General features: G+C 33.9%; 1 protein-coding gene across 2 annotated transcripts in view; it reads left to right on the forward strand.

Annotated features, from left to right (window-relative positions):
* The window catches only part of LOC130442934 (thrombospondin type-1 domain-containing protein 4), a 258,268-nt gene that overhangs the window by 23,121 nt on the left and 207,401 nt on the right, over positions 1-27,746 (forward strand). The gene's annotated exons all lie outside the window — the stretch shown is intronic.

The raw sequence follows: 27,746 nt of genomic DNA on the forward strand, positions 1-27,746 counted from the left end.
ACAAAATCAACTTAGAACTTTGAGAAACCAGAATTTGAATTTTTTGTGAGGAAATTAAGATTTTGATGATGGGATTTTTAGTGAAGCTGTCAAAATCCATCAGTAAAGCGTATTCAGTAGTTTTTTCCCACGAAAACTATCCAAAACGTCACCAATGTATTGAAATGTAATTCGAAAATCATAGTTTAATAGTTTTTTCAACAAAAACTACCTAGATTCATTACAATATATTATGCTGAGAAAACTGTCAAATTTTGACGTGAAATAAGCGCAATTTGACGTTAATTGATGTTTTTTTCTAGAAAAACTTTCAAAAGACAGCTAAGAACTTTGATATTTGAGAAAAAAATACTTTGACATTAAATTGAGGTAATTTTATAACGAAATATGTCAAAATTCATTACAGTTTGTTGACAAGTAGCTCAAAAACATCAGTTTGACATTTACTTGATGTTTTTGTTTCAGAAAAACTGTCAAAACTTCACCAATATATCGAAATGTACTCCGAAAATCATGGATAATAGTTTTTTCCCACGAAAATTTATCGCAATAAGTTATGCTGAACATTTTTGAAGAAAACTGTCAAATTTTGACGTGAAATATGCGCAATTTGACGTTAATTAATGTTTGTTTTGGAAAAACTTTCAAAAGACAGTTAAGGACTTTGATATTTGATAAAAAATACTTTGACATTATCTTGAGGTAATTTATATCACGAAATATGTCAAAATTCAACACAACATGTTGACAAGTAGCTCAAAAACATCAGTTTGACATCTATTTGATGTTTTTGTTTCAGAAAAACTGTCAAAACTTCACCAATATATCGAAATGTACTCCGAAAATCATGGATAATAGTTTTTTCCCACGAAAATTTATCGCAATAAGTTATGCTGAACATTTTTGAAGAAAACTGTCAAATTTTGACGTGAAATATGCGCAATTTGACGTTAATTAATGTTTGTTTTGGAAAAACTTTCAAAAGACAGTTAAGGACTTTGATATTTGATAAAAAAATACTTTGACATTATCTTGAGGTAATTTATATCACGAAATATGTCAAAATTCAATACAACATGTTGACAAGTAGCTCAAAAACATCAGTTTGACATCTATTTGATGTTTTTGTTTCAGAAAAACTGTCAAAACTTCACCAATATATCGAAATGTACTCCGAAAATCATGGATAATAGTTTTTTCCCACGAAAATTTATCGCAATAAGTTATGCTGAACATTTTTGAAGAAAACTGTCAAATTTTGACGTGAAATATGCGCAATTTGACGTTAATTAATGTTTGTTTTGGAAAAACTTTCAAAAGACAGTTAAGGACTTTGATATTTGATAAAAAAATACTTTGACATTATCTTGAGGTAATTTATATCACGAAATATGTCAAAATTCAATACAACATGTTGACAAGTAGCTCAAAAATATCAGTTTGACATCTATTTGATGTTTTTGTTTCAGAAAAACTGTCAAAACTTCACCAATATATCGAAATGTACTCCGAAAATCATGGATAATAGTTTTTTCCCACGAAAATTTATCGCAATATGTTATGCTGAACATTTTTGAAGAAAACTGTCAAATTTTGACGTGAAATAAGCGCAATTTGACGTTAATTGATGTTTTTTTCTAGAAAAACTTTCAAAAGACAGCTAAGAACTTTGATATTTGAGAAAAAAATACTTTGACATTAAATTGAGGTAATTTTATAACGAAATATGTCAAAATTCATTACAGTTTGTTGACAAGTAGCTCAAAAACATCAGTTTGACATTTACTTGATGTTTTTGTTTCAGAAAAACTGTCAAAACTTCACCAATATATCGAAATGTACTCCGAAAATCATGGATAATAGTTTTTTCCCACGAAAATTTATCGCAATAAGTTATGCTGAACATTTTTGAAGAAAACTGTCAAATTTTGAGGTGAAATATGCGCAATTTGACGTTAATTAATGTTTGTTTTAGAAAAACTTTCAAAAGACCGTTAAGGACTTTGATATTTGAGAAAAAAATACTTTGACATTAAATTGAGGTAATTTATATCAAGAAATATGTCAAAATTCAATACAACATGTTGACAAGTAGCTCAAAAACATCAGTTTGACATTTACTTGATGTTTTTGTTTCAGAAAAACTGTCAAAACTTCACCAATATATCGAAATGTACTCCGAAAATCATGGATAATAGTTTTTTCCCACGAAAATTTATCGCAATAAGTTATGCTGAACATTTTTGAAGAAAACTGTCAAATTTTGACGTGAAATATGCGCAATTTGACGTTAATTAATGTTTGTTTTGGAAAAACTTTCAAAAGACAGTTAAGGACTTTGATATTTGATAAAAAATACTTTGACATTATCTTGAGGTAATTTATATCACGAAATATGTCAAAATTTATTACAACATGTTGACAAGTAGCTCAAAAACATCAGTTTGACATCTATTTGATGTTTTTGTTTCAGAAAAACTGTCAAAACTTCACCAATATATCGAAATGTACTCCGAAAATCATGGATAATAGTTTTTTCCCACGAAAATTTATCGCAATAAGTTATGCTGAACATTTTTGAAGAAAACTGTCAAATTTTGACGTGAAATATGCGCAATTTGACGTTAATTAATGTTTGTTTTGGAAAAACTTTCAAAAGACAGTTAAGGACTTTGATATTTGATAAAAAATACTTTGACATTATCTTGAGGTAATTTATATCACGAAATATGTCAAAATTTATTACAACATGTTGACAAGTAGCTCAAAAACATCAGTTTGACATCTATTTGATGTTTTTGTTTCAGAAAAACTGTCAAAACTTCACCAATATATCGAAATGTACTCCGAAAATCATGGATAATAGTTTTTTCCCACGAAAATTTATCGCAATAAGTTATGCTGAACATTTTTGAAGAAAACTGTCAAATTTTGACGTGAAATATGCGCAATTTGACGTTAATTAATGTTTGTTTTGGAAAAACTTTCAAAAGACAGTTAAGGACTTTGATATTTGATAAAAAAATACTTTGACATTATCTTGAGGTAATTTATATCACGAAATATGTCAAAATTCAATACAACATGTTGACAAGTAGCTCAAAAACATCAGTTTGACATCTATTTGATGTTTTTGTTTCAGAAAAACTGTCAAAACTTCATCAATATATCGAAATGTACTCCGAAAATCATGGATAATAGTTTTTTCCCACGAAAATTTATCGCAATAAGTTATGCTGAACATTTTTGAAGAAAACTGTCAAATTTTGACGTGAAATATGCGCAATTTGACGTTAATTGATGTTTGTTTTGGAAAAACTTTCAAAAGACAGTTAAGGACTTTGATATTTGATAAAAAAATACTTTGACATTATCTTGAGGTAATTTATATCACGAAATATGTCAAAATTCAATACAACATGTTGACAAGTAGCTCAAAAACATCAGTTTGACATCTATTTGATGTTTTTGTTTCAGAAAAACTGTCAAAACTTCACCAATATATCGAAATGTACTCCGAAAATCATGGATAATAGTTTTTTCCCACGAAAATTTATCGCAATAAGTTATGCTGAACATTTTTGAAGAAAACTGTCAAATTTTGACGTGAAATATGCGCAATTTGACGTTAATTAATGTTTGTTTTGGAAAAACTTTCAAAAGACAGTTAAGGACTTTGATATTTGATAAAAAATACTTTGACATTATCTTGAGGTAATTTATATCACGAAATATGTCAAAATTCAACACAACATGTTGACAAGTAGCTCAAAAATACTAGTTTGACTTTTGCTTGATGTTTTTGTTTCAGAAAAACTGTCAAAACTTCACCAATATATCGAAATGTACTCCGAAAATCATGGATAATAGTTTTTTCCCACGAAAATTTATCGCAATATGTTATGCTGAACATTTTTGAAGAAAACTGTCAAATTTTGACGTGAAATAAGCGCAATTTGACGTTAATTGATGTTTTTTTCTAGAAAAACTTTCAAAAGACAGCTAAGAACTTTGATATTTGAGAAAAAAATACTTTGACATTAAATTGAGGTAATTTTATAACGAAATATGTCAAAATTCATTACAGTTTGTTGACAAGTAGCTCAAAAACATCAGTTTGACATCTATTTGATGTTTTTGTTTCAGAAAAACTGTCAAAACTTCACCAATATATCGAAATGTACTCCGAAAATCATGGATAATAGTTTTTTCCCACGAAAATTTATCGCAATAAGTTATGCTGAACATTTTTGAAGAAAACTGTCAAATTTTGACGTGAAATATGCGCAATTTGACGTTAATTAATGTTTGTTTTAGAAAAACTTTCAAATGACAGTTAAGGACTTTGATATTTGATAAAAAAATACTTTGACATTATCTTGAGGTAATTTATATCACGAAATATGTCAAAATTCAATACAACATGTTGACAAGTAGCTCAAAAACACTAGTTTGACATCTACTTGATGTTTTTGTTTCAGAAAAACTGTCAAAACTTTACCAATATATCGAAATGTACTCCGAAAATCATGGATAATAGTTTTTTCCCACGAAAATTTATCGCAATAAGTTATGCTGAACATTTTTGAAGAAAACTGTCAAATTTTGACGTGAAATATGCGCAATTTGACGTTAATTAATGTTTGTTTTGGAAAAACTTTCAAAAGACAGTTAAGGACTTTGATATTTGATAAAAAATACTTTGACATTATCTTGAGGTAATTTATATCACGAAATATGTCAAAATTTATTACAACATGTTGACAAGTAGCTCAAAAACATCAGTTTGACATCTATTTGATGTTTTTGTTTCAGAAAAACTGTCAAAACTTCACCAATATATCGAAATGTACTCCGAAAATCATGGATAATAGTTTTTTCCCACGAAAATTTATCGCAATAAGTTATGCTGAACATTTTTGAAGAAAACTGTCAAATTTTGACGTGAAATATGCGCAATTTGACGTTAATTAATGTTTGTTTTGGAAAAACTTTCAAAAGACAGTTAAGGACTTTGATATTTGATAAAAAAATACTTTGACATTATCTTGAGGTAATTTATATCACGAAATATGTCAAAATTCAATACAACATGTTGACAAGTAGCTCAAAAACATCAGTTTGACATCTATTTGATGTTTTTGTTTCAGAAAAACTGTCAAAACTTCATCAATATATCGAAATGTACTCCGAAAATCATGGATAATAGTTTTTTCCCACGAAAATTTATCGCAATAAGTTATGCTGAACATTTTTGAAGAAAACTGTCAAATTTTGACGTGAAATATGCGCAATTTGACGTTAATTAATGTTTGTTTTGGAAAAACTTTCAAAAGACAGTTAAGAACTTTGATATTTGATAAAAAAATACTTTGACATTATCTTGAGGTAATTTATATCACGAAATATGTCAAAATTCAATACAACATGTTGACAAGTAGCTCAAAAACATCAGTTTGACATCTATTTGATGTTTTTGTTTCAGAAAAACTGTCAAAACTTCACCAATATATCGAAATGTACTCCGAAAATCATGGATAATAGTTTTTTCCCACGAAAATTTATCGCAATAAGTTATGCTGAACATTTTTGAAGAAAACTGTCAAATTTTGACGTGAAATATGCGCAATTTGACGTTAATTAATGTTTGTTTTGGAAAAACTTTCAAAAGACAGTTAAGGACTTTGATATTTGATAAAAAAATACTTTGACATTATCTTGAGGTAATTTATATCACGAAATATGTCAAAATTCAATACAACATGTTGACAAGTAGCTCAAAAACATCAGTTTGACATCTATTTGATGTTTTTGTTTCAGAAAAACTGTCAAAACTTCACCAATATATCGAAATGTACTCCGAAAATCATGGATAATAGTTTTTTCCCACGAAAATTTATCGCAATAAGTTATGCTGAACATTTTTGAAGAAAACTGTCAAATTTTGACGTGAAATATGCGCAATTTGACGTTAATTAATGTTTGTTTTGGAAAAACTTTCAAAAGACAGTTAAGGACTTTGATATTTGATAAAAAAATACTTTGACATTATCTTGAGGTAATTTATATCACGAAATATGTCAAAATTCAATACAACATGTTGACAAGTAGCTCAAAAACATCAGTTTGACATCTATTTGATGTTTTTGTTTCAGAAAAACTGTCAAAACTTCACCAATATATCGAAATGTACTCCGAAAATCATGGATAATAGTTTTTTCCCACGAAAATTTATCGCAATAAGTTATGCTGAACATTTTTGAAGAAAACTGTCAAATTTTGACGTGAAATATGCGCAATTTGACGTTAATTAATGTTTGTTTTGGAAAAACTTTCAAAAGACAGTTAAGGACTTTGATATTTGATAAAAAATACTTTGACATTATCTTGAGGTAATTTATATCACGAAATATGTCAAAATTCAACACAACATGTTGACAAGTAGCTCAAAAATACTAGTTTGACTTTTGCTTGATGTTTTTGTTTCAGAAAAACTGTCAAAACTTCACCAATATATCGAAATGTACTCCGAAAATCATGGATAATAGTTTTTTCCCACGAAAATTTATCGCAATATGTTATGCTGAACATTTTTGAAGAAAACTGTCAAATTTTGACGTGAAATAAGCGCAATTTGACGTTAATTGATGTTTTTTTCTAGAAAAACTTTCAAAAGACAGCTAAGAACTTTGATATTTGAGAAAAAAATACTTTGACATTAAATTGAGGTAATTTTATAACGAAATATGTCAAAATTCATTACAGTTTGTTGACAATTAGCTCAAAAACATCAGTTTGACATTTACTTGATGTTTTTGTTTCAGAAAAACTGTCAAAACTTCACCAATATATCGAAATGTACTCCGAAAATCATGGATAATAGTTTTTTCCCACGAAAATTTATCGCAATAAGTTATGCTGAACATTTTTGAAGAAAACTGTCAAATTTTGAGGTGAAATATGCGCAATTTGACGTTAATTAATGTTTGTTTTAGAAAAACTTTCAAAAGACCGTTAAGGACTTTGATATTTGAGAAAAAAATACTTTGACATTAAATTGAGGTAATTTATATCAAGAAATATGTCAAAATTCATTACAGTTTGTTGACAGGTAGCTCAAAAACACCAGTTTGACATCTACTTGATGTTTTTGTTTCAAGAAAACTGTAAAAACTTCATGGCAATTTACTATACTGGGGTTTATTCAAGGTGACTGTCAAAATTTGACGTGCATTATTCACAGTTAGATTGACGATTGATGATAGAAAAACTATCAGAAAACAACAAAGGATTTTGATAATTAAAAAAAAAAAGGATTTTGGCATCAAGTTTGGGTTTTTTTTCTATCACGAAATCTGTCAAAATTCAAATTAATGTATAGAAGTTTTATTGAAAAAGAAATTGACATATTGGCTTAAGAAAACTGCGAAAAAAGTTCATTCCTAAAAACATAAATCAATAATTCGTTTAGGCTTTCTTAAATGAACTGTCAAAATTTGACGCGAGATTTTTTATAACCAAATAAAACGCTATTTATCATTGAGAAGCTATTTTTTGGTGATAAATGTCAAAATTTTAAGTATAGATAGCAAGTATGACATTAAAATATGACTCAATATAATGATGCCATTTTCTTTGAAAAAGCTGTCAAAATTTGATATAAAATAATCAAAAACACAATTTGACATTTACTTCAAATTATTGTTCACTGAAAACTGTGAAAACTTCATGCACAGATTAGTTTATGTCCAAATGCATATTTTGATATCAAACTCATTTAGTTTTCAAGACAAATATCAAAATTTGTCAATTGAATTTGGCACTGAATTGAGAAATTTCAGAAAAAAAGTGTCAGAAAACGGCAAAGATCTTGGTTACTTCGAAAACAACACAATTATTGAATAAAGTAAAGTGTTTTTGTGGTGGAATCTGTCAAAATAAATTCCGAGGACTAATTTGACAAATTAGAAAATCTATCAAAATTTGACAAAACAATTTTAGTAGAACTGAATAGAGCTAAATTTTTTCTATTAAAAAACAGTAAATAGCTTAGATATTTTGAAAATAAAATAATTTCTTAATAAATTGAGTGGTTTTCTTACTAAACCTGTCAAAATTAACTCCATACACCAATTTGACATTCAATTTTTGTTTCACGATAACTGTCAAAATTTTTTATACAGATTGAAGTTTATAAATAATAATCTAATTAAATATCATATTCAGCTGTTATTTTTCCGAAAAAATTCCTCAACCTTTTGGCATTACCAATGTCAATAAATCATTTTTAAAGAAGTACGTGTTGTAGACCCCCCAAGCCCACAAAAAGTCACTTACTGCTGCTATTATTTATATATTAATACACTTTCTGGAACAATCGAATTATCGAAATCTCGAGACTGCTGTAAACAAACAAATAATACCTGTACTTAACATATAAGTATAAACTAATTTGGTTAAATCATTCGTGAATGATTTTATTCAATTTAACACGATGTATATACAGAGTGGACAATAGAAAATATTCTCGATATTTGGTAGTAGCAATTCAGGCAGGGATAATGACTGATATTGCTAGATTTGACCTATTTTTGTGTCGCACTGTATAAACAAAATTTGTAGCATTGTAAGAGAAACTTTAAAGCCCCGATGTGAGTTTGAAGCGATAATTTAAAATGCAGACCACCCGGCATGTCTCTCCGGTCCTGTTCTAAGCAATTGTTTATGAAACCATGATATCACTTCCATTAGGAATTTTTATTACCGTTACTAATATATTATTGAGTAACGCGTTTATTTCAGTGCCTTTTATATCCATTCTAATTTTCTAAATGAAATTCTTGATAATACAGTATGTCGCGTTGGAATGATTTCGAGACGACAAAAATCGATTCCGCGTCTTGTAACTTTTTGACCAATACAAGTAAACCCCAATATACACGTTGAACTTCATTACTTTTCTGTATAAACTTATATACAGGGCGTTCCGTGACTTGATGCAAAAATTCGGGATTCAGAACATAAATTTTTTCCTCATAATTAAAATTTATGATAATTTTCTTTAGAACGTCTTTTTATGGCGAAATTGTACAACGATCTAAAAATCCAAACGAATTTTCTGCGATTTTCTGTTGAAAAATTCATTTTGAATATCTTAAGATTGTACAGGTTGTCCCTGTAAAAGTAACGGATTGTTAACCATTGAGCACGAGCCACCCCTGGCCTACAGAGAGTAGTTTGGTATTTTTTATTCCGCCAAATACAAAACATGGACGTACTTAATCATCCATTAAAAATTCATAATGTTCGAATTTATAATTAAGAAAATATTGAGCCAGGTATTCAAGCATTTCTCCATTCTTTAATGCAGCACCGATTAATTTGAAATTTTGTCAAATGATAGGGGTGTATTCAAAAAGCGAGATCTACATGGTGCTGAAGTGTACAACCCCCTACCCCCTCGGGGGGTGCCGCTTCTTTACAATACTTTTTTTTGATTTTTAAAAATTTTTTTCTCTCATTTTTTCCCCATAACTATGAGAGATACAAAAACATGTAAACCGTCATATTAAAGCATTTTTTATGACGATTATTTTGCTTTTTTAATTTTTTTTGTAGCATAAAAATTGACGGAGTTATAACCAAATTAATCTGTCACTGTAGTGCGAGGATTGGTTATCCACAGCCCTTTGACCCTTTATTAATAAAATTAGGAGGGTCTCAAGCCCTTCTAACATACATCAACTTGTAGCCCTGAAAATTACCTTCGAAATGGTTTTTCATAGGATGGGATAGCTTGAAAATTAATGGAGTTATATAAAAAATAATAATTTGAATTTTTTTTGTGAATTATAGGATATGGAAAAGTTTAAAAACTTTGGCACACGGATTTTTTCTGTTGATGCTAAGTTGTCTGTTTATTCCATTCTCTGCAAAGGGGTAGTATTTAAGGGTTGAATAGTAAAAATTGATAACCAATTAAATTTAATTAAAATACTTTGTATCTTTCACAGTAAAAATGAAATTGCGATGTTTTAAATAATGTTCTTATATAATTTTCATCAAAAGGGTAGTTTTTAAAGATTTTTAAGGGTTGATACATCAAAATATATAATTTTTTTATTATACAATAACTTAAGATATTTATGCCGCTCAAAAGAAAAACTTTTGAATTGAAAAAATGCAGGAAAAACTTTAATATTGGTATTTTTCGTAAAGGGGTGGTTTTCACCCCTTAAAAACAATTTGCGCACCTCGCGACAATGTAGATCTTGATATGGAGGGTAAGATGAACTTGGGTCAAAATTTTCATGAAAATCGGAGCTGCATTAAAGACACAATTTTGAGTCGAATGCCTGCACTATATATTTGAAAATATAAGCTCTGATTTCGCAACTTTAAATGCCCGTAACTCAGACACAAGGAATCCTAATGTAGTCCCATTAAGAATCCTATCATCTTAGAATCTGTAATGAACTCCGACTCTTCATTTTTCAAAGCTTCTTATACTTTTCAGATGGAAAACTGCGTTTTTCTTCTCTTCTTCTCCTTTTTGTGCCTTCTCCACTTGCCGAGGCTCTTTTCCATCCACCTGGTTCCTTCCATTCCGACTATACGTCTCAATATAATATAGCCGATCTCTGCTTGACCATTCAACCTTCTAATCTTTGCCTTCTTCGTTCTTCATTTCCATTTATCTTGTAACATTCGTATCTCTCCAAAACATTTTCTCTTCCCCACGTATTTAGTCTGTCTTCTTCTTCCTTATTCACCATATTATTAAACCGTAGGTTTTATAACCGTCCTGTTAACTCTTAGCTTCACTGCACTCGAGATAACTCTTGTTAATCTTCAATTTTGTCCTCTTCACTTGTTACCTTCACTTCCAGGTGCTCAAACTCTTGTACTCTATCGACCGGAACTCCTTGTTTTGCTTTTTGCTGTCTTCTCAAATAGCAAAAACATTTTTTGTGGTTTTCGTTTTGTTTTGGCAGGATTTGCCCACTCCACTGATCCTAATCCTTGTATTTCACTCACCCCCACTTTCTCGCCCAAATATTTGCTTAACTTGTTTTGTATGATTCCCGCTAAAACGTCGAGTATCCGGTTCTGCATCTACCCCCCACTTCCTAATTGCTTCAAACATCTTCTATAGGAAATTGATCTGTCATTTTGACATTAATGTGTCCCACTTTTTGTCAAATTCGAATCTGTTGCAGCAGTCAAAATTCTTCATCTTCAATGTATTTTGTTTTTGATTTTGTTCCATTTGGGTCTGGCCGCATTTTGTGAATGCATCGATCCGGGGCAAAAGGTTATCGTGAAATTAAAAAAAAAAAAAAAACAATTATGCAATAATTAAATCAAATTACTTCAAAACTAATCATTCGTCAAAATGAGTTACAATAAAATTTTGATGACCTAATAAAAGACAAACACAAAACTGATTATTCGTCTCGATGAATGAAAACGAAATTTTTCAATTCCATTGGTTTTTATTTGTTTATTTGGATGGTGACATTTTGAAGATTATTTAATTACCGAATTATATACAGGGTGTCACATAAATAAAGTCGATTTCCAATATAGTCCATGGATATTATTTGTCTTGAATTCAAAGACCTGGAAATGTTGATGACAACTAAAATCATCGAAGAAATTAATCGTATAAAGGTTTAGATTTATTTCAAACTTTGATTGATTGATTCTATATTCAATTTGAACAAATATTGCCCTTTCCATTTTTCCGAAAAACGTTTTTCAGCCCTCTGGCGCCATGTCGAAGTCTAAGCTGTGAATATTTAAGCTTTCAATTGGTACACGCGTTTCAAACGGCCACCATTTTGGCCCAAATTGACCTATCGGGACCAATTTTTTCCCAAACCTGCGTTATTCATTCTACTTTCATCTTGTTCTGTCAAAATTAGCATTGAATCAAAAATTTTCCAGGAAAAACTGAAAAATAACTCTACTCTAAATTTGCGCGAATTCTCCGACTTACCTTCATACCAAACGGCAACTAACTCATATACCTCGTTCGGAAAATACGGACCCGAGACGAAAATGTCAGTTTTGACATATCCAAGCCTCATATACGTTACATAGGGTATCACATTGGTACAATGGTTATTTACCTCTTTGTGGATTTTCTTAAACAATTTTGGAGTCGTCACCTCGTTTGGTATACCGCTGCGATGCTGGTCCTTGCAGGTTTTACGGCCATGTTTAGAAATTTACGGAAAACGTTCAGTATTAATGGCTGCCAAACAAATACTAAAAAACGTGGCATCTTCAAACTACTTTCTAATACAGTTTCTAATTTTTCAAGCAACTACCGCCACCTTTAGGTCAAGCCAGGTAATTCTGGAACTATTCTCGTACAACGAAAAGAAGGCTGCTAAAATATACTTGGAGTTATTTCCAGTTTGAGAGCTTGCTAACGAGAAAATTTTAGACCGCTGACTTCTCGAGGTTAAAACGTATTTTCATTAAGTATGTTGCTAAAAAAGAACTTGCTTTCTACTGGTTAGGTTAGGTTAGGTTTTTGTCTTCTTCTTCCTCTTTCAATAGGACCAGGTTCTATTCAATCCTGTACGTTTGGTTTCTCATCCTGGATCTTCCTGAGAAGCTGAACTCCAGCTCTAGTACCACCTCTTTGGTGGTCTGCCTACAGGTCTGAGTTTTAGCTCACTTTCCTTTTTGGCATTCTTTCTATGTGATCCCTTCAGAATCTTTTTCGTGCCCCGACTCATCCCACCACATCTTGTACGCCCAAATCATTCCTTATTCGGTCCATGAGGGTGACTTCCTTGATGGTTCGCAGTATTTTCATCTCTGTGGTTCTCATTATTCTTTTTGTTGTTGATGTCTTGGCTCTGGTCCAACACGCGTTTTATAGATTCTGGTCTTGTTCTGTGAGCTCATCGCTTTGTTTCTCTGTATAACTGGACTTTTTGTCTAGAGGTTAGCTGTCTTATAACTTCTTTTGACTGTCCAGTTAATCACAGCGATTCTTCGTGTTTCTTTGAGCTCTTGTTGGACTTTAGTACCAGTGGGAGTTGGGTTAATTTGGGACCAGTATAGCTGGACTTTTTGTCTAGAGGTTAGCTGCCTTATAACTTCTTTTGACTGTCCAGTTATTCACAGCGATTCTTCGTGTTTCTTTGAGCTCTTGTTGGACTTTAGTACCAGTGGGAGTTGGGTTAATTTGGGACCAGTATATCTTGACTTTTTGACTAGAGGTTAGCTGCCTTATAACTTCTTTTGACTGTCCAGTTATTCACAGCGATTCTTCGTGTTTCTTTGAGCTCTTGTTGGACTTTAGTACCAGTGGGAGTTGGGTTAATTTGGGACCAGTATAACTGGACTTTTTGTCTAGAGGTTAGCTGTCTTATAACTTCTTTTGACTGTCCAGTTAATCACAGCGACTCTTCGTGTTTCTTTGAGCTCTTGTTGGACTTTAGTACCAGTGGGAGTTGGGTTAATTTGGGACCAGTATATCTGGACTTTTTGACTAGAGGTTAGCTGCCTTATAACTTCTTTTGACTGTCCAGTTATTCACAGCGATTCTTCGTGTTTCTTTGAGCTCTTGTTGGACTTTAGTACCAGTGGGAGTTGGGTTAATTTGGGACCAGTATATCTGGACTTTTTGACTAGAGGTTAGCTGCCTTATAACTTCTTTTGACTGTCCAGTTATTCACAGCGACTCTTCGTGTTTCTTTGAGCTCTTGTTGGACTTTAGTACCAGTGGGAGTTGGGTTAATTTGAGACCAGTATATCTGGACTTTTTGACTAGAGGTTAGCTGCCTTATAACTTATTTCGACTGTCTAGTTATTCACAGCGACTCTTCGTGTTTCTTTGAGCTCTTGTTGGACTTTAGTACCAGTGGGAGTTGGGTTAATTTGAGACCAGTATAGCTGGACTTTTTGTCTAGAGGTTAGCTGTCTTATAACTTCTTTTGACTGTCCAGTTATTCACAGCGATTCTTCGTGTTTCTTTGAGCTCTTGTTGGACTTTAGCACCAGTGGGAGTTGGGTTAATTTGGGACCAGTATATCTGGACTTTTTGACTAGAGGTTAGCTGCCTTATAACTTCTTTTGACTGTCCAGTTATTCACAGCGATTCTTCGTGTTTCTTTGAGCTCTTGTTGGACTTTAGTACCAGTGGGAGTTGGGTTAATTTGAGACCAGTATATCTGGACTTTTTGACTAGAGGTTAGCTGCCTTATAACTTATTTCGACTGTCTAGTTATTCACAGCGACTCTTCGTGTTTCTTTGAGCTCTTGTTGGACTTTAGTACCAGTGGGAGTTGGGTTAATTTGAGACCAGTATAGCTGGACTTTTTGTCTAGAGGTTAGCTGTCTTATAACTTCTTTTGACTGTCCAGTTATTCACAGCGATTCTTCGTGTTTCTTTGAGCTCTTGTTGGACTTTAGCACCAGTGGGAGTTGGGTTAATTTGGGACCAGTATATCTGGACTTTTTGACTAGAGGTTAGCTGCCTTATAACTTCTTTTGACTGTCCAGTTATTCACAGCGATTCTTCGTGTTTCTTTGAGCTCTTGTTGGACTTTAGTACCAGTGGGAGTTGGGTTAATTTGGGACCAGTATATCTGGACTTTTTGACTAGAGGTTAGCTGCCTTATAACTTCTTTTGACTGTCCAGTTATTCACAGCGACTCTTCGTGTTTCTTTGAGCTCTTGTTGGACTTTAGTACCAGTGGGAGTTGGGTTAATTTGGGACCAGTATATCTGGACTTTTTGACTAGAGGTTAGCTGCCTTATAACTTCTTTTGACTGTCCAGTTAATCACAGCGACTCTTCGTGTTTCTTTGAGCTCTTGTTGGACTTTAGTACCAGTGGGAGTTGGGTTAATTTGGGACCAGTATAACTGGACTTTTTGTCTAGAGGTTAGCTGTCTTATAACTTCTTTTGACTGTCCAGTTATTCACAGCGATTCTTCGTGTTTCTTTGAGCTCTTGTTGGACTTTAGTACCAGTGGGAGTTGGGTTAATTTGGGACCAGTATATCTGGACTTTTTGTCTAGAGGTTAGCTGCCTTATAACTTCTTTTGACTGTCCAGTTATTCACAGCGATTCTTCGTGTTTCTTTGAGCTCTTGTTGGACTTTAGTACCAGTGGGAGTTGGGTTAATTTGGGACCAGTATATCTGGACTTTTTGACTAGAGGTTAGCTGTCTTATAACTTCTTTTGACTGTCCAGTTATTCATAGCGATTGTTGGACTTCAGTGGGAGTCGCATTTTCAGTTGGAATTTTTGTTTGCTGTAAACGGAGATGTGTATCAGTTGACGTTTTATGACTAACTGATAGTGGCGACTTAGATAAAAAACCTTTAATAAGGGTCAGTTACCCCTAATCAGCAATATTATTCAGTTTATGCTTCACCATATTGAACGTAATTTCAACTATTGATATGAAGAATTCAGGAATTCGAACAACAAATCACGAAATCGATCAGAAAATATTATTTAAAAAATATATCGTGAATCATTTGGTTTCGAATGGAGTTTGGATTCAATGGGCTACTACTGTGGCCGAGATGTTTTTTGTTGCGTCGTCGATTCGTGCAGATTTTTGATCACGAATATGTCATGATGCAGTTTTTCATGGTCATAAGCGTGTATCTACCACTTTTTAGGGGAGCTAATTCCTCCGATGTACCCTTAACCGATGTATCTAAACACCCCAAACAAATTATATTCCGTAATTCTGATTCTAGCCACAAAAAAATCGAATTGGAAGTTGTATTAAAAGGATGGATATCAAAAATTGTTTTATGTCGATTTATACCCCAAAAACTGTTTGGTTGATTTCGTTCTGTTGTAATTTACTCTTTTCGCACTCCCTTACTTAGTTTTAACCCATCAAAGCTAGCGGACACATTGAGTTAACCAGCGGGGATGCGAAGGAAAGTTGTATCTATACTATTGGTCAAAAGTTTTTCTCCAAGGTACGTCGAGGTGTTTTTCTGCCACGCTTCCAGTACTAGAGGAGGTGGGAGATTTAGAACAACTTCTAATTCAGCTGTAGGGCAAGATCATGTCCCCAGCTGCAAATAAGCAACTCAGTCTTTTTGAACATGTGAGAGATTATTCCTCGTGGTATTCAGACTAGTTCTAGTACCCCAAACCACTGCCCCATATGTGACGATTGGTCTCATAATCTCTTGGTGACAACCTCGATACCTCCTTGCAAAGTTTCTGCACACCATCAGAGCTTTTGGTGGTTTTGGTGATTATTTCCTTTTAATGTTTGTTTACCATCTAGTGTGAGTCCCAGATATTTCCATTCGGTTACTTACCCGTCTAGTTTGATGGGCTTGAGATTGAGTTTTTGGGTAGATCTGGTTCGGATTGATGTTGTTGAGCTTGTGCAGTGATTACCGTCCAAACTGATCTACCGCTCGTCAATGCAAACTTCAGCGTATCTTTCCCCAGGTCTTCTCCACACTCGTCGACGTCCATCTGATCCAGTGAGGCTAAAACGCGACTCATCTGAGAACAATACCCGACCCCAGTCACCATCATTCCCAAAAACGTGATCTCTGGCAAATGTCAATCTTGCAGGCCGATGCTGGCGTTTCAACGGGTGACCCTGGTCTCCTAGTGATCAGGCCAGTCTTCAGAATGCGTTGGTACACACCACAAAGACTAGCACCAACAATTCTTGCAGTTTCACGTTGCCTCCGACCATCTTGCCACAACAATCGGATCTAAAGGCATTATGGCTCTGTTAAATCACTACACACTTTGCAATCGTTAGGTTTTAGACGAAGTAAACTGGAAAACAGGCAAAGTCGTACTCTAATACATCGAATGACAGCTAATGACAGCTGTCAAGTCTCGTAGTTGGTTACAACCTCAATTACTCTCTGCGAAGTTTCAGCGCACCATCGAAGCTTATCACATCCGTACCTAGAAATCTTGTTAGTTCAATTGCATCGTTTATTTTTCTATCTAAATCTTCTACGGGGTTTGAGTAGATAAAATGATCAGGAATGATTGTTTCCAACCAACCAAACTACAGCCTGCGTGTCCGTTGTAAGTAAGTTTTGCTATACGAGGCCAATAACTCATGGATTGCACCTCAAGTACTTAAAATATTGTTTATAAGACCCCCTTTTATGATTTTATAGTTAGCAAAACGACTCAGTTCATTTAATTTTTTTTCAACAAACAATTTTCTGTTTCAAAAGGTCTCTTGGCTGAAGCGAATTTAGCAGTTTAGACGATTCTCATCTGGATACAATGAAGATGTTGTTCCAATATTTTATTAAATACACAAAATGCAAATTGTGAAATGTTTTTCACAGTTATAGAAAAATATTTTTTCATCTAAGCAGTTTATTTTGTTTAAATGACTATAAAACGTTCATTGTTTTGATGAAAACAGTTGATTTACAGTTATATCTTTGGAATATTGTAAGACTCAGTGTCGCATTGGGTTTTTTAGTTCTTGAATTCGACACTAGAATACACTTTTCCCACTTTCCCACTTCGGTTTTTCGTACACTCCACTACATATGTATGTAATGATATTTTCGAGGAAAATAGTGTAAAAGCAGACATTTTTGTCATATGAGCGTTTTCAAAGTGGGATTGTGGCAAAATTAAACACCAATGTGTACTAAGTCTAATATTTTTTCGAACTTTCGAATGCTCATAGTCTGCGCTTTGATAAGAGATGGCGTAACTTGTATAATATTACTACGTTCCAATATTACGAACCTGCGTTGGTAATCTACTGTCTTTGTCGAACTTTGTTCCTGAAAAAGTATTTTTGCGGAGAGTTCTTTAATATGAAGAAAACTACTGCCCCAAGTCGTCGTATTTTGGTGAAAGTTTATGGTGAACATGCTCTAGCTAGCCAAAAGTGGTTTGCACGATTTCAAAATGGTGATTTTGACTTGGAAAGATGAAGAACTGGAAGCATTACTCGATGAAGATTGTTCCAAAACACAAGAAGAGCTCGAGGAATCTTTGGGTGTCACTCAAGCAGCCATTTCAAACGTTTAAAAGCAGCTAGATATACTCCAAAGCAAGCAAATTGGGTTCCACATGGACTCAAGCTGAAAACTGCTGGAACTCCACAGAAGAAAGTCATTTTTGTATCGCATTGTTACTGGTGATCCATTACGACAACCCCAAGCGCAAAAAATCGTATGTGAAAACCGGCCAACCAGCAAATAAAACCGAATATCCATGGCGCGAAGGTAATGGATCTCTATTTGGTGGGATCAGAAGGGTGTGCTGTATTATGAGCTACTAGCACGAGCCAATTTTGCAGTCAATGGACGAAGGAATTTCGCAGACCATGAAAGATAATTACAATCAAAGATGTCATTCACTTGGCTGGAGCTGCTGCTGGACGAGAAACGTCAGTTGATCCATACGCAGAACGATATTGATGAGGAAAGGAACGCGTCAACTGATGTTCTGGATTGATTCACTTCATAGGAGGTTGAGTTTTCAAGCCGATTAAGTGCATTGTGCCAAAAGAACACAATAAACTTTCACTAGTTCGAAAAATATTTAAAAAAAAATATTTCTTGTCGGATTTAATGGATTTTCAAATTAGTCAAGATGATTGGCGCCAAGTTAACCTACGAATACATCTTCTTATACATTAATTAGGTCAATTTTTCTTTTGTGTGTGTTTAATTTGATTTTAAAATAATGTTCAATGTAGGAGTGACCAGATTTTTATTCCAATTGTCCATTGTTCTGATAGGATTTCACGTTTTAACTATACATATTTGGAAACTTCTATTTTATTACTTATTATTATAGAAAATTAAATGGTTTTTTTCATTATTATTATTATTATTATTATTATTATAATCTGTTACTTGGATAATGTTTTATGTGGATGCAAAGTTCTTTAATTTATTAAATTGTTATTTATGTAACAAATATGTGAAGTAGCGTTTTTTTCGACGAATGCGAATGTTGCGACAATCGAATGAGTCGAAAAAAGGCCTTTACACACTAATTGCATACAATATTTTTTCTACTAGCGAAAATTTCATCAAAATACCGAAGTTTAATGGTAATTTTTTTTTATTTAGTGTTTGAAGTAAGTTTATTTGTCCATCAGAAGAAAATGTACCGTTTTTATTGTTTTCCTTTGAAATTGATCATATATTTATTAATTTTTCGAACATTGTAATAAAAATCGGAATGCGTGCGCCTTGAACCGGGGATCTCCCGCATGTGAGCCTCGTACTCCAACCTCTACACTACGGAGACCTTAATAATACGTTTTTCTTACACATTATTGATTAAAGTACGTTTCTAGTGTGTAAAGTAAAGTTTTACGCACTAGAAAGTGTGTCAAAGTACGTATTTTACACACGGTAATAGAAAAATGAGTTTAGGGGAAGCAATCATCATATAAAAGCACTAGTAAAAAATGAGGAGATGTTTTATAGGATGCACGGCAAACATTTTCAAAGGAAAACCTCTTTTTTCATACTTTCCACGTGATTTACCATGCTTTCAAGTCTTTTCCAGCTAAATTATGAGTGGTTTCTTATTGGGAACGTGGCAATGAAACACCAAAGTTGACTAACTTTAATATATTTTCCGAATATGAGGTTTCTTCTACACTAGATGTTGGTGTATTGCAGAAATCTACCTTAAAGTTATTTTTGACTGATTAACCCTCCACCTGGAGATCCAAAGGGAAGCTGTTTCAATTATTTTGATCTAGAAGGAGCCGTCATACTATTTTTTTCCTTTTTTCCCATTCTGAAAACCGAATATGAGGTTTCTTCGACATTAGATGTTGGTGTATGGCAGAAATCTACCAAAAGATATTTTCGACTTATTTACCCTCCACCTGGAGATCCAAACGGAAGGCTGTTTCAATTATTTTGATCTAGAAGGAGCCGTCATACTATTTTTTTCCTTTTTTCCCATTCTGAAAACCGAATATGAGGTTTCTTCGACATTAGATGTTGGTGTATGGCAGAAATCTACCAAAAGATATTTTCGACTTATTTACCCTCCACCTGGAGATCCAAACGGAAGGCTGTTTCAATTATTTTGATCTAGAAGGTGCCGTCATACTATTTTTTTTCCTTTTTTCCCATTCTGAAAACCGAATATGAGGTTTCTTCGACATTAGATGTTGGTGTATGGCAGAAATCTACCAAAAGATATTTTCGACTTATTTACCCTCCACCTGGAGATCCAAACGGAAGGCTGTTTCAATTATTTTGATCTAGAAGGTGCCGTCATACTATTTTTTTTCCTTTTTTCCCATCCTGGAAACCGAATATGAGGTTTCTTCGACATTAGATGTTGGTGTATGGCAGAAATCTACCAAAAGATATTTTCGACTTATTTACCCTCCACCTGGAGATCCAAACGGAAGGCTGTTTCAATTATTTTGATCTAGAAGGAGCCGTCATACTATTTTTTTCCTTTTTTCCCATTCTGAAAACCGAATATGAGGTTTCTTCGACATTAGATGTTGGTGTATGGCAGAAATCTACCAAAAGATATTTTCGACTTATTTACCCTCCACCTGGAGATCCAAACGGAAGGCTGTTTCAATTATTTTGATCTAGAAGGAGCCGTCATACTATTTTTTTCCTTTTTTCCCATTCTGAAAACCGAATATGAGGTTTCTTCGACATTAGATGTTGGTGTATGGCAGAAATCTACCAAAAGATATTTTCGACTTATTTACCCTCCACCTGGAGATCCAAACGGAAGGCTGTTTCAATTATTTTGATCTAGAAGGTGCCGTCATACTATTTTTTTTCCTTTTTTCCCATCCTGGAAACCGAATATGAGGTTTCTTCGACTTTAGATGTTGGTGTATTGCAGAAATCTACCTTGAAGATATTTTTGACTGATTAACCCCCCACCTGGAGATCCAAACGGAAGGCTATTTCAATTATTTTGATCTAGAAGGTGCCGTCATACTATTTTTTTCCTTTTTTCCCATTCTGGAAACCGAATATGAGGTTTCTTCGACATTAGATGTTCGTGTATTACAGAAATCTACCTTAAAGATATTTTTGACTTATTTACCCCCCACCTGGAGATCCAAACGGAAGGCTGTTTCAATTATTTTGATCTAGAAGGTGCCGTCATACTATTTTTTTTCCTTTTTTCCCATCCTGGAAACCGAATATGAGGTTTCTTCGACTTTAGATGTTGGTGTATTGCAGAAATCTACCTTGAAGATATTTTTGACTGATTAACCCCCCACCTGGAGATCCAAACGGAAGGCTATTTCAATTATTTTGATCTAGAAGGTGCCGTCATACTATTTTTTTCCTTTTTTCCCATCCTGGAAACCGAATATGAGGTTTCTTCGACATTAGATGTTCGTGTATTACAGAAATCTACCTTAAAGATATTTTTGACTTATTTACCCCCCACCTGGAGATCCAAACGGAAGGCTGTTTCAATTATTTTGATCTAAAAGGTGCCGTCATACTATTTTTTTCCTTTTCTCCCATCCTGGAAACCGAATATGAGGTTTCTTCGACATTAGATGTTGGTGTATTGCAGAAATCTACCTTAAAGTTATTTTTGACTTATTTACCCCCCACCTGGAGATCCAAACGGAAGGCTGTTTCAATTATTTTGATCTAGAAGGTGCCGTCATACTATTTTTTTCCTTTTTTCCCATTCTGGAAACCGAACGGAGCGGCGAAACTTGGAACCCTTAGAGCCAATCCACGTCCCTTCACCGATCAATGAATGACTGTAAAAGTATTGAAGATTTCGGACCGCAGAAGTCTTAGAATTTCTGCAGAGTACCTCCTTATAGAGAATTGAGTACTGATGCGCGTTCTATAATAACTTTTTTCTTCACAGAATCAAGAGTATGATTTGAATGTGAAACATCGGAACAAAAAATCAAATTCTACAGATTCTATTTATATATTTTTGAGATGCTAACCTCAAATTACCGTGAAATTGATATTTAAATCATTTCAACGTTGTTGCCAAATGTTTTTTTTTGTTATGTATAAATAAGTGATCCAACATTATAGACTGGTAGAGGAAAATCTTCTAGTTTTATCGAGATTTTCGTTGGAAAATTCGAAAAGTACATAATTTTAGGATGATTTTAGAAATCCCATATAACGAAAGTCAAAATACTACGAGGGGTGCTACTCAAGTTTAAGATAGACAAAATATTCTCCATTGAAATCCATTGTCGAAGCATTTCTTCCATTGCAATTGAGATAACAGCACAACATGTACTTTAACTCATCAACTGCTTCTTCAGGTGTAGAAAAACGTCGATTTCGCAATTTATTTTCGATCTGCTGGAATGAGAAGACACTATTGGTTGATGATGACTCATCAATTCGATGTTTCGACTGTTCAAAAACGTTTTCGTTTCAACTGATGTGTGAGAGCTCTGGAAAACTGTTGATGGTCTACCAATTCAAAATTGACCGTTCAATGCTTGATCTAATAAAACGGTGGCGACATTTTCAGTCATTCTGGTTCATTTCTTTTCTTCTTTGCCTCTATATGACCGCTTCTCTCCATTAAAATAGATTTAGGTAATTATTTAGCTGCATACGCTCGATTTCCTTGATATTTTAGTTTGTTACACAGTTTTTTATGCTAAAAAATAAGTTATATACACGTTGGGCGCAGAAATTATTCCTTCACATACTTTTTCGTGGTTAAAAATTCAGATAAGGTAGGTTAGGTTAGATTAGGTTGGGTTAGGTTATGTTTAGGTTAGGTTAAATTAGGTTAGGTTGGGTTAGGTTATGTTTACGTTAGGTTAAATTAGATTAGGATGGGTTAGGTTATGTTTAGGTTAGGTTAAGCTAGGTTAGGTTAGGTTAAATTAGGTTAGGTTGGGTTAGATTATGTTTAGGTTAGGGTAAGTTATATTAGGATGGGTTAGGTTACGTTTAGGTTAGGTTAAGTTAGATTAGGTTGGGTTAGGTTATGTTCAGGTTAGGTTAAGTTAGATTAGGTTGGGTTAGGTTATGTTTAGGTTAGGTTAAATTAGGTTAGGTTATGTTTAGGTTAGGTTAAGTTAAATTAGGTTGGGTTAGGTTATGTTTAGGTTAGGTTAAATTACGTTTGGTTGGGTTAGGTTATGTTTAGGTTAGGTTAAGTTGGGTTAGGTTATGTTTGGTTAGGTTAAGTTAGGTTAGGTTGGGTTAGGTTATGTTTGGTTAGGTTAAGTTAGGTTAGGTTGGGTTAGGTTATGTTTAGGTTAGGTTAGATTGGGTGAGGATGGAAAAGTTAGGTTATGTTGGGCACATACTCAAAGTATTGAACGACTTTGGCGAGATATTCGTGATAACATACATAAATGTCGCGAATGTATCCAATAGAAATTGATGATATGATTTTTTATTTCAAATTTTTGTTTTCCTGGAGCTTCACGTGCTGTTTCTGTAAATACCAAACGTATTACTAACTAATTCAACTGTGTCATGAATATTTACACATAAATTTTTGTTTTTATCGACTATTTAGCTACTCCCCGTATACTATTAATGTAAAAAAAAACGCTTACCTCAAAAAAAATGTATAACAAAGTGTTAAAATTTATTTTTAGTGAATATTAGAAGATTTTGAAACAGTTTTAAAAAAGAAATTAATAAAATTGATGTCGAATCAGCAGAAATGCAACTAATCATGTCAGTTTTAAATCCAAGCCATAATATTATCAGGATATCTGTCGAACGTGGTAAAATTCGAGCTATTTTATAATGAGTGTTTCACTATTGAAAGTGTTGAATTGTAATTTATTATGACAAGGCGCCGTTCGATTTATAGTCCAGTCAAATTACACAATTTCCACGAGGAATCATACGAAGATTTATTGGCGTTTATTAAGCCGTTCCAGATCAAAATATTTAACATAATTTGAATCATAAGCAACGTTCGTTGGGTTAAGTTATGTTTAAGTTAGGTTAAATTAGGTTAGGTTCGGTTAGGTTATGTTTAGGTTAGGCTAAGTTAGATTAGGTTGGGTTAGGTTATGTTTGGTTAGGTTAAGAAACGTTCGTATTTTGCATATTTTGAGCTTCACTAGATTTTTTCCAGTTTCCTGGTTGTCGTTTTCTGGCAATCCTAAATTAGCGATGCTTTCCAGCAAGACACGGCACTGGTTGCTGATGCAATAATCGAAACGATTCACACATTTTCCACCATCTGTTTAATCTCAATCTGCGTATTTGTCCAGTTTCTCTTGGTGTTTGTTTCCGGTATACCTACATCCACGAGAAGAACTGAATTGACTCTTCTATTAACCACCAAGTTATCAAGTCTGTTATCCGGTCACCTGTCCATCGTGGTAGCGTCTAAAATTGTCATTTTCGAGAACTTTCTTTACCAATTTCTGGTGATTGATGCAGTTGTTGTTGAATGGTCTCTGATGATTTTAGACACTTCTTCCTTTGTTATTAGTGGTAATAACTCGATCCTGGACAGCCACCGAGAGCTGGTCCAAGTCATGAGTGCGGGAAGATGCTTACAAAAATCTTTGCGGTTGATCAGCAGAAAATAAAACAATCAAAGACGAATAATGTGCTAGCTTAGCGTGCGCGAGGCCTAAAAAAAGTTGTTTTGACGATGAATAACTTGAACTAGTGGTAAAATCGTGAGAGTATGCTTATTATCACGGTGATTTACATTTCCGTACGCTTGTATACATAAATTATAACCCATTAACCAAAAAATAAATCGTAAAAATGTTAAGTAGGGTTAAGAGAGATATGTATTAGTAATAAATAATATTTTTAATTGGAATTACTTTATAAACAACCATCTCATATGTGTTTTATTGTTTTTATTTGAATGTAAAGTCAAAAAAATATATTATGGCGTGATAAGGTCCCTGGAAAACCAAACGAAAACGCTAATATTTGAAATAATAAAAGCCCAGTTGTTCATATACAGTAAGTCCAAAAAAATTTTGCGAAATGATCGAATTATGGATGTCTTTACATAGAACGAATATTTTTCACAAAAATCTGGAAAATATTCGGTAAAATCAACCGAGGATTTCCTGGTCCACGTCACCAAAATATGGAAAGAGAAATATGATCAATGGAGACATCAAAATCTTCTGAAAAGGTTTGGCATGCCAATCATCTGAATGATTGAAGATCGTGGGGTTTTCGTCCTCAAATCCACTGGCTAAGTAGCTTCCTCGAAGACCATCCAGGTAGTTAACAATGCAAACACATCGGAAAGATGTGTGGTGAAAGCTGTTTATCCCCAGGGATGAATCTCGTCATCAATACCAATCTCCAAAACATTTTGGAGTAATGTGGAAGCAACCGGATTGAGTTTAAAGCATTCAAAACCCAAGTTGCTGTTTTTACAAAGAAGGCTGACACTGTGGCATAGGATTTGGTCCTTTCTGGACACAAAATATCCTCAATTTGTTGGATGTTGAGGCTGGAAGCTATATGTCCTCGCTGAAATTAGCTAAGGCAGTATCACAAAAACTTCTAATCAAGCTATATACTTCTCAATAGCTTCTAATCCTCCACAAGGACCTTCTAAATTTTGACATACTCTGAGGATGTTCGACTCAAACTGTAGAGAGCAATTCTACCAGAATTCTAACATGACTCTGTTTTACTGATATTACCAGATGCTTTTCCGAGCTATCCAACATAATTCCACTTGGATCAGTATCTGCAAGACCTCTTAGATAGGCAGGTGTGGTTAATGAACGTCGAGTTGGGTTGCAGACGTCCAGAACGTCAATTTATAACGCCTGTGGAATCAGCTACGACCTACAGAACCAATGTCAACAGGCAGCTCAATACAAAGTGTTTATTCATTAATAACTGTGATGTTTAATGCCATGTTGAGCTTCGACTACTTTAGATAAAGTATTAGACCAGCTTTTTCTTCGTAGATCAAAATTAATACTAACTTTGACTTTGGAAACCATCACGTAATCCTAGAACGAGTATGGTCATCTCGAACATAGATATATTGTTTTGCAACTTATGATGATGTGCCTCAGGTATTCGACAAGATTCAGCAGGATGTACCTGACAAAAACAGTTTGGAATTTTCTACAACGGAATGTCACTATCCACAGCGAATACCTCCAAATCTGTTTTGAGGTGTTTAGATCTAAAAGAAGGGTCCTGGTTCGCAGTTCAAAAGAAGAATGGATATGTAAACTTGACTATAAATCACGGCAAAGTATTGGTGATGTTTTGACTGTATTTTGGAAGCAGAGAGAGTGAAAACCTGGAGAAAACTGAAGCAATATTGGAGAAAGGAGTCTAACAAATATAGTAAGCGATTGCCAGCGCCTGATTGAGAAAAATACGGAAATTGGAGGCATGAAGAGTGGGGAAGACTGTATGGAATGATGAGTTAAAAGTTTGAGGTATTTAGATCTAAAAGAAGGGTCCTGGTTCGCAGTTCAAAAGAAGAATGGATATGTAAACTTGACTATAAATCACGGCAGAGTATTGGTGATGTTTTGACTGTATTTTGGAAGCAGAGAGAGTGAAAACCTGGTGAAAACTGAAGCAATATTGGAGAAAGGAGTCTAACAAATATAGTAAGCGATTACCAGCGCCTGATTGAGAAAAATATGGAAATTGGAGGCATGAAGAGTGGGGAAGACTGTGTGGAATGATGAGTTAAAAGTTTGAGGTATTTAGATCTAAAAGAAGGGTCCTGGTTCGCAGTTCAAAAGAAGAATGGATATGTAAACTTGACTATAAATCACGGCAAAGTATTGGTGATGTTTTGACTGTATTTTGGAAGCAGAGAGACTGAAGACCTGGTGAAAACTGAAGCAATATTGGAGAAAGGAGTCTAACAAATATAGTAAGCGATTGCCAGCGCCTGATTGACAAAAATATGGAAATTGGACCCATGAAGAGTGGGAAACACTGTATGGAATGATGAGTTAAAAGTTTGAGGTATTTAGATCTAAAAGAAGGGTCCTGGTTCGCAGTTCAAAAGAAGAATGGATATGTAAACTTGACTATAAATCACGGCAGAGTATTGGTGATGTTTTGACTGTATTTTGGAAGCAGAGAGAGTGAAAACCTGGAGAAAACTGAAGCAATATTGGAGAAAGGAGTCTAACAAATATAGTAAGCGATTACCAGCGCCTGATTGAGAAAAATATGGAAATTGGAGGCATGAAGAGTGGGGAAGACTGTATGGAATGATGAGTTAAAAGTTTGAGGTATTTAGATCTAAAAGAAGGGTCCTGGTTCGCAGTTCAAAAGAAGAATGGATATGTAAACTTGACTATAAATCACGGCAGAGTATTGGTGATGTTTTGACTGTATTTTGGAAGCAGAGAGAGTGAAAACCTGGAGAAAACTGAAGCAATATTGGAGAAAGGAGTCTAACAAATATAGTAAGCGATTACCAGCGCCTGATTGAGAAAAATATGGAAATTGGAGGCATGAAGAGTGGGGAAGACTGTATGGAATGATGAGTTAAAAGTTTGAGGTATTTAGATCTAAAAGAAGGGTCCTGGTTCGCAGTTCAAAAGAAGAATGGATATGTAAACTTGACTATAAATCACGGTAAGGCATCGGTGATGTTTCGAGTGTATTTTGAAGGCAAAACGACTGAAAGCCTGGTGAAAATAGAAGTAAAATTGAAGAAAGGAATCTAACAAATATTAGAGCGAAGGCCAGCGCCTAATTGGTAGAAAATTTTTTTTCCAGCATGAGAACGATCCTAAGCATGTTCAAAAAGTATTGAGAATAAAGAATAGAT

Source organism: Diorhabda sublineata, chromosome 4, assembly GCF_026230105.1.
Source record: "Diorhabda sublineata isolate icDioSubl1.1 chromosome 4, icDioSubl1.1, whole genome shotgun sequence".
Lineage (NCBI taxonomy): Eukaryota > Metazoa > Arthropoda > Insecta > Coleoptera > Chrysomelidae > Diorhabda > Diorhabda sublineata.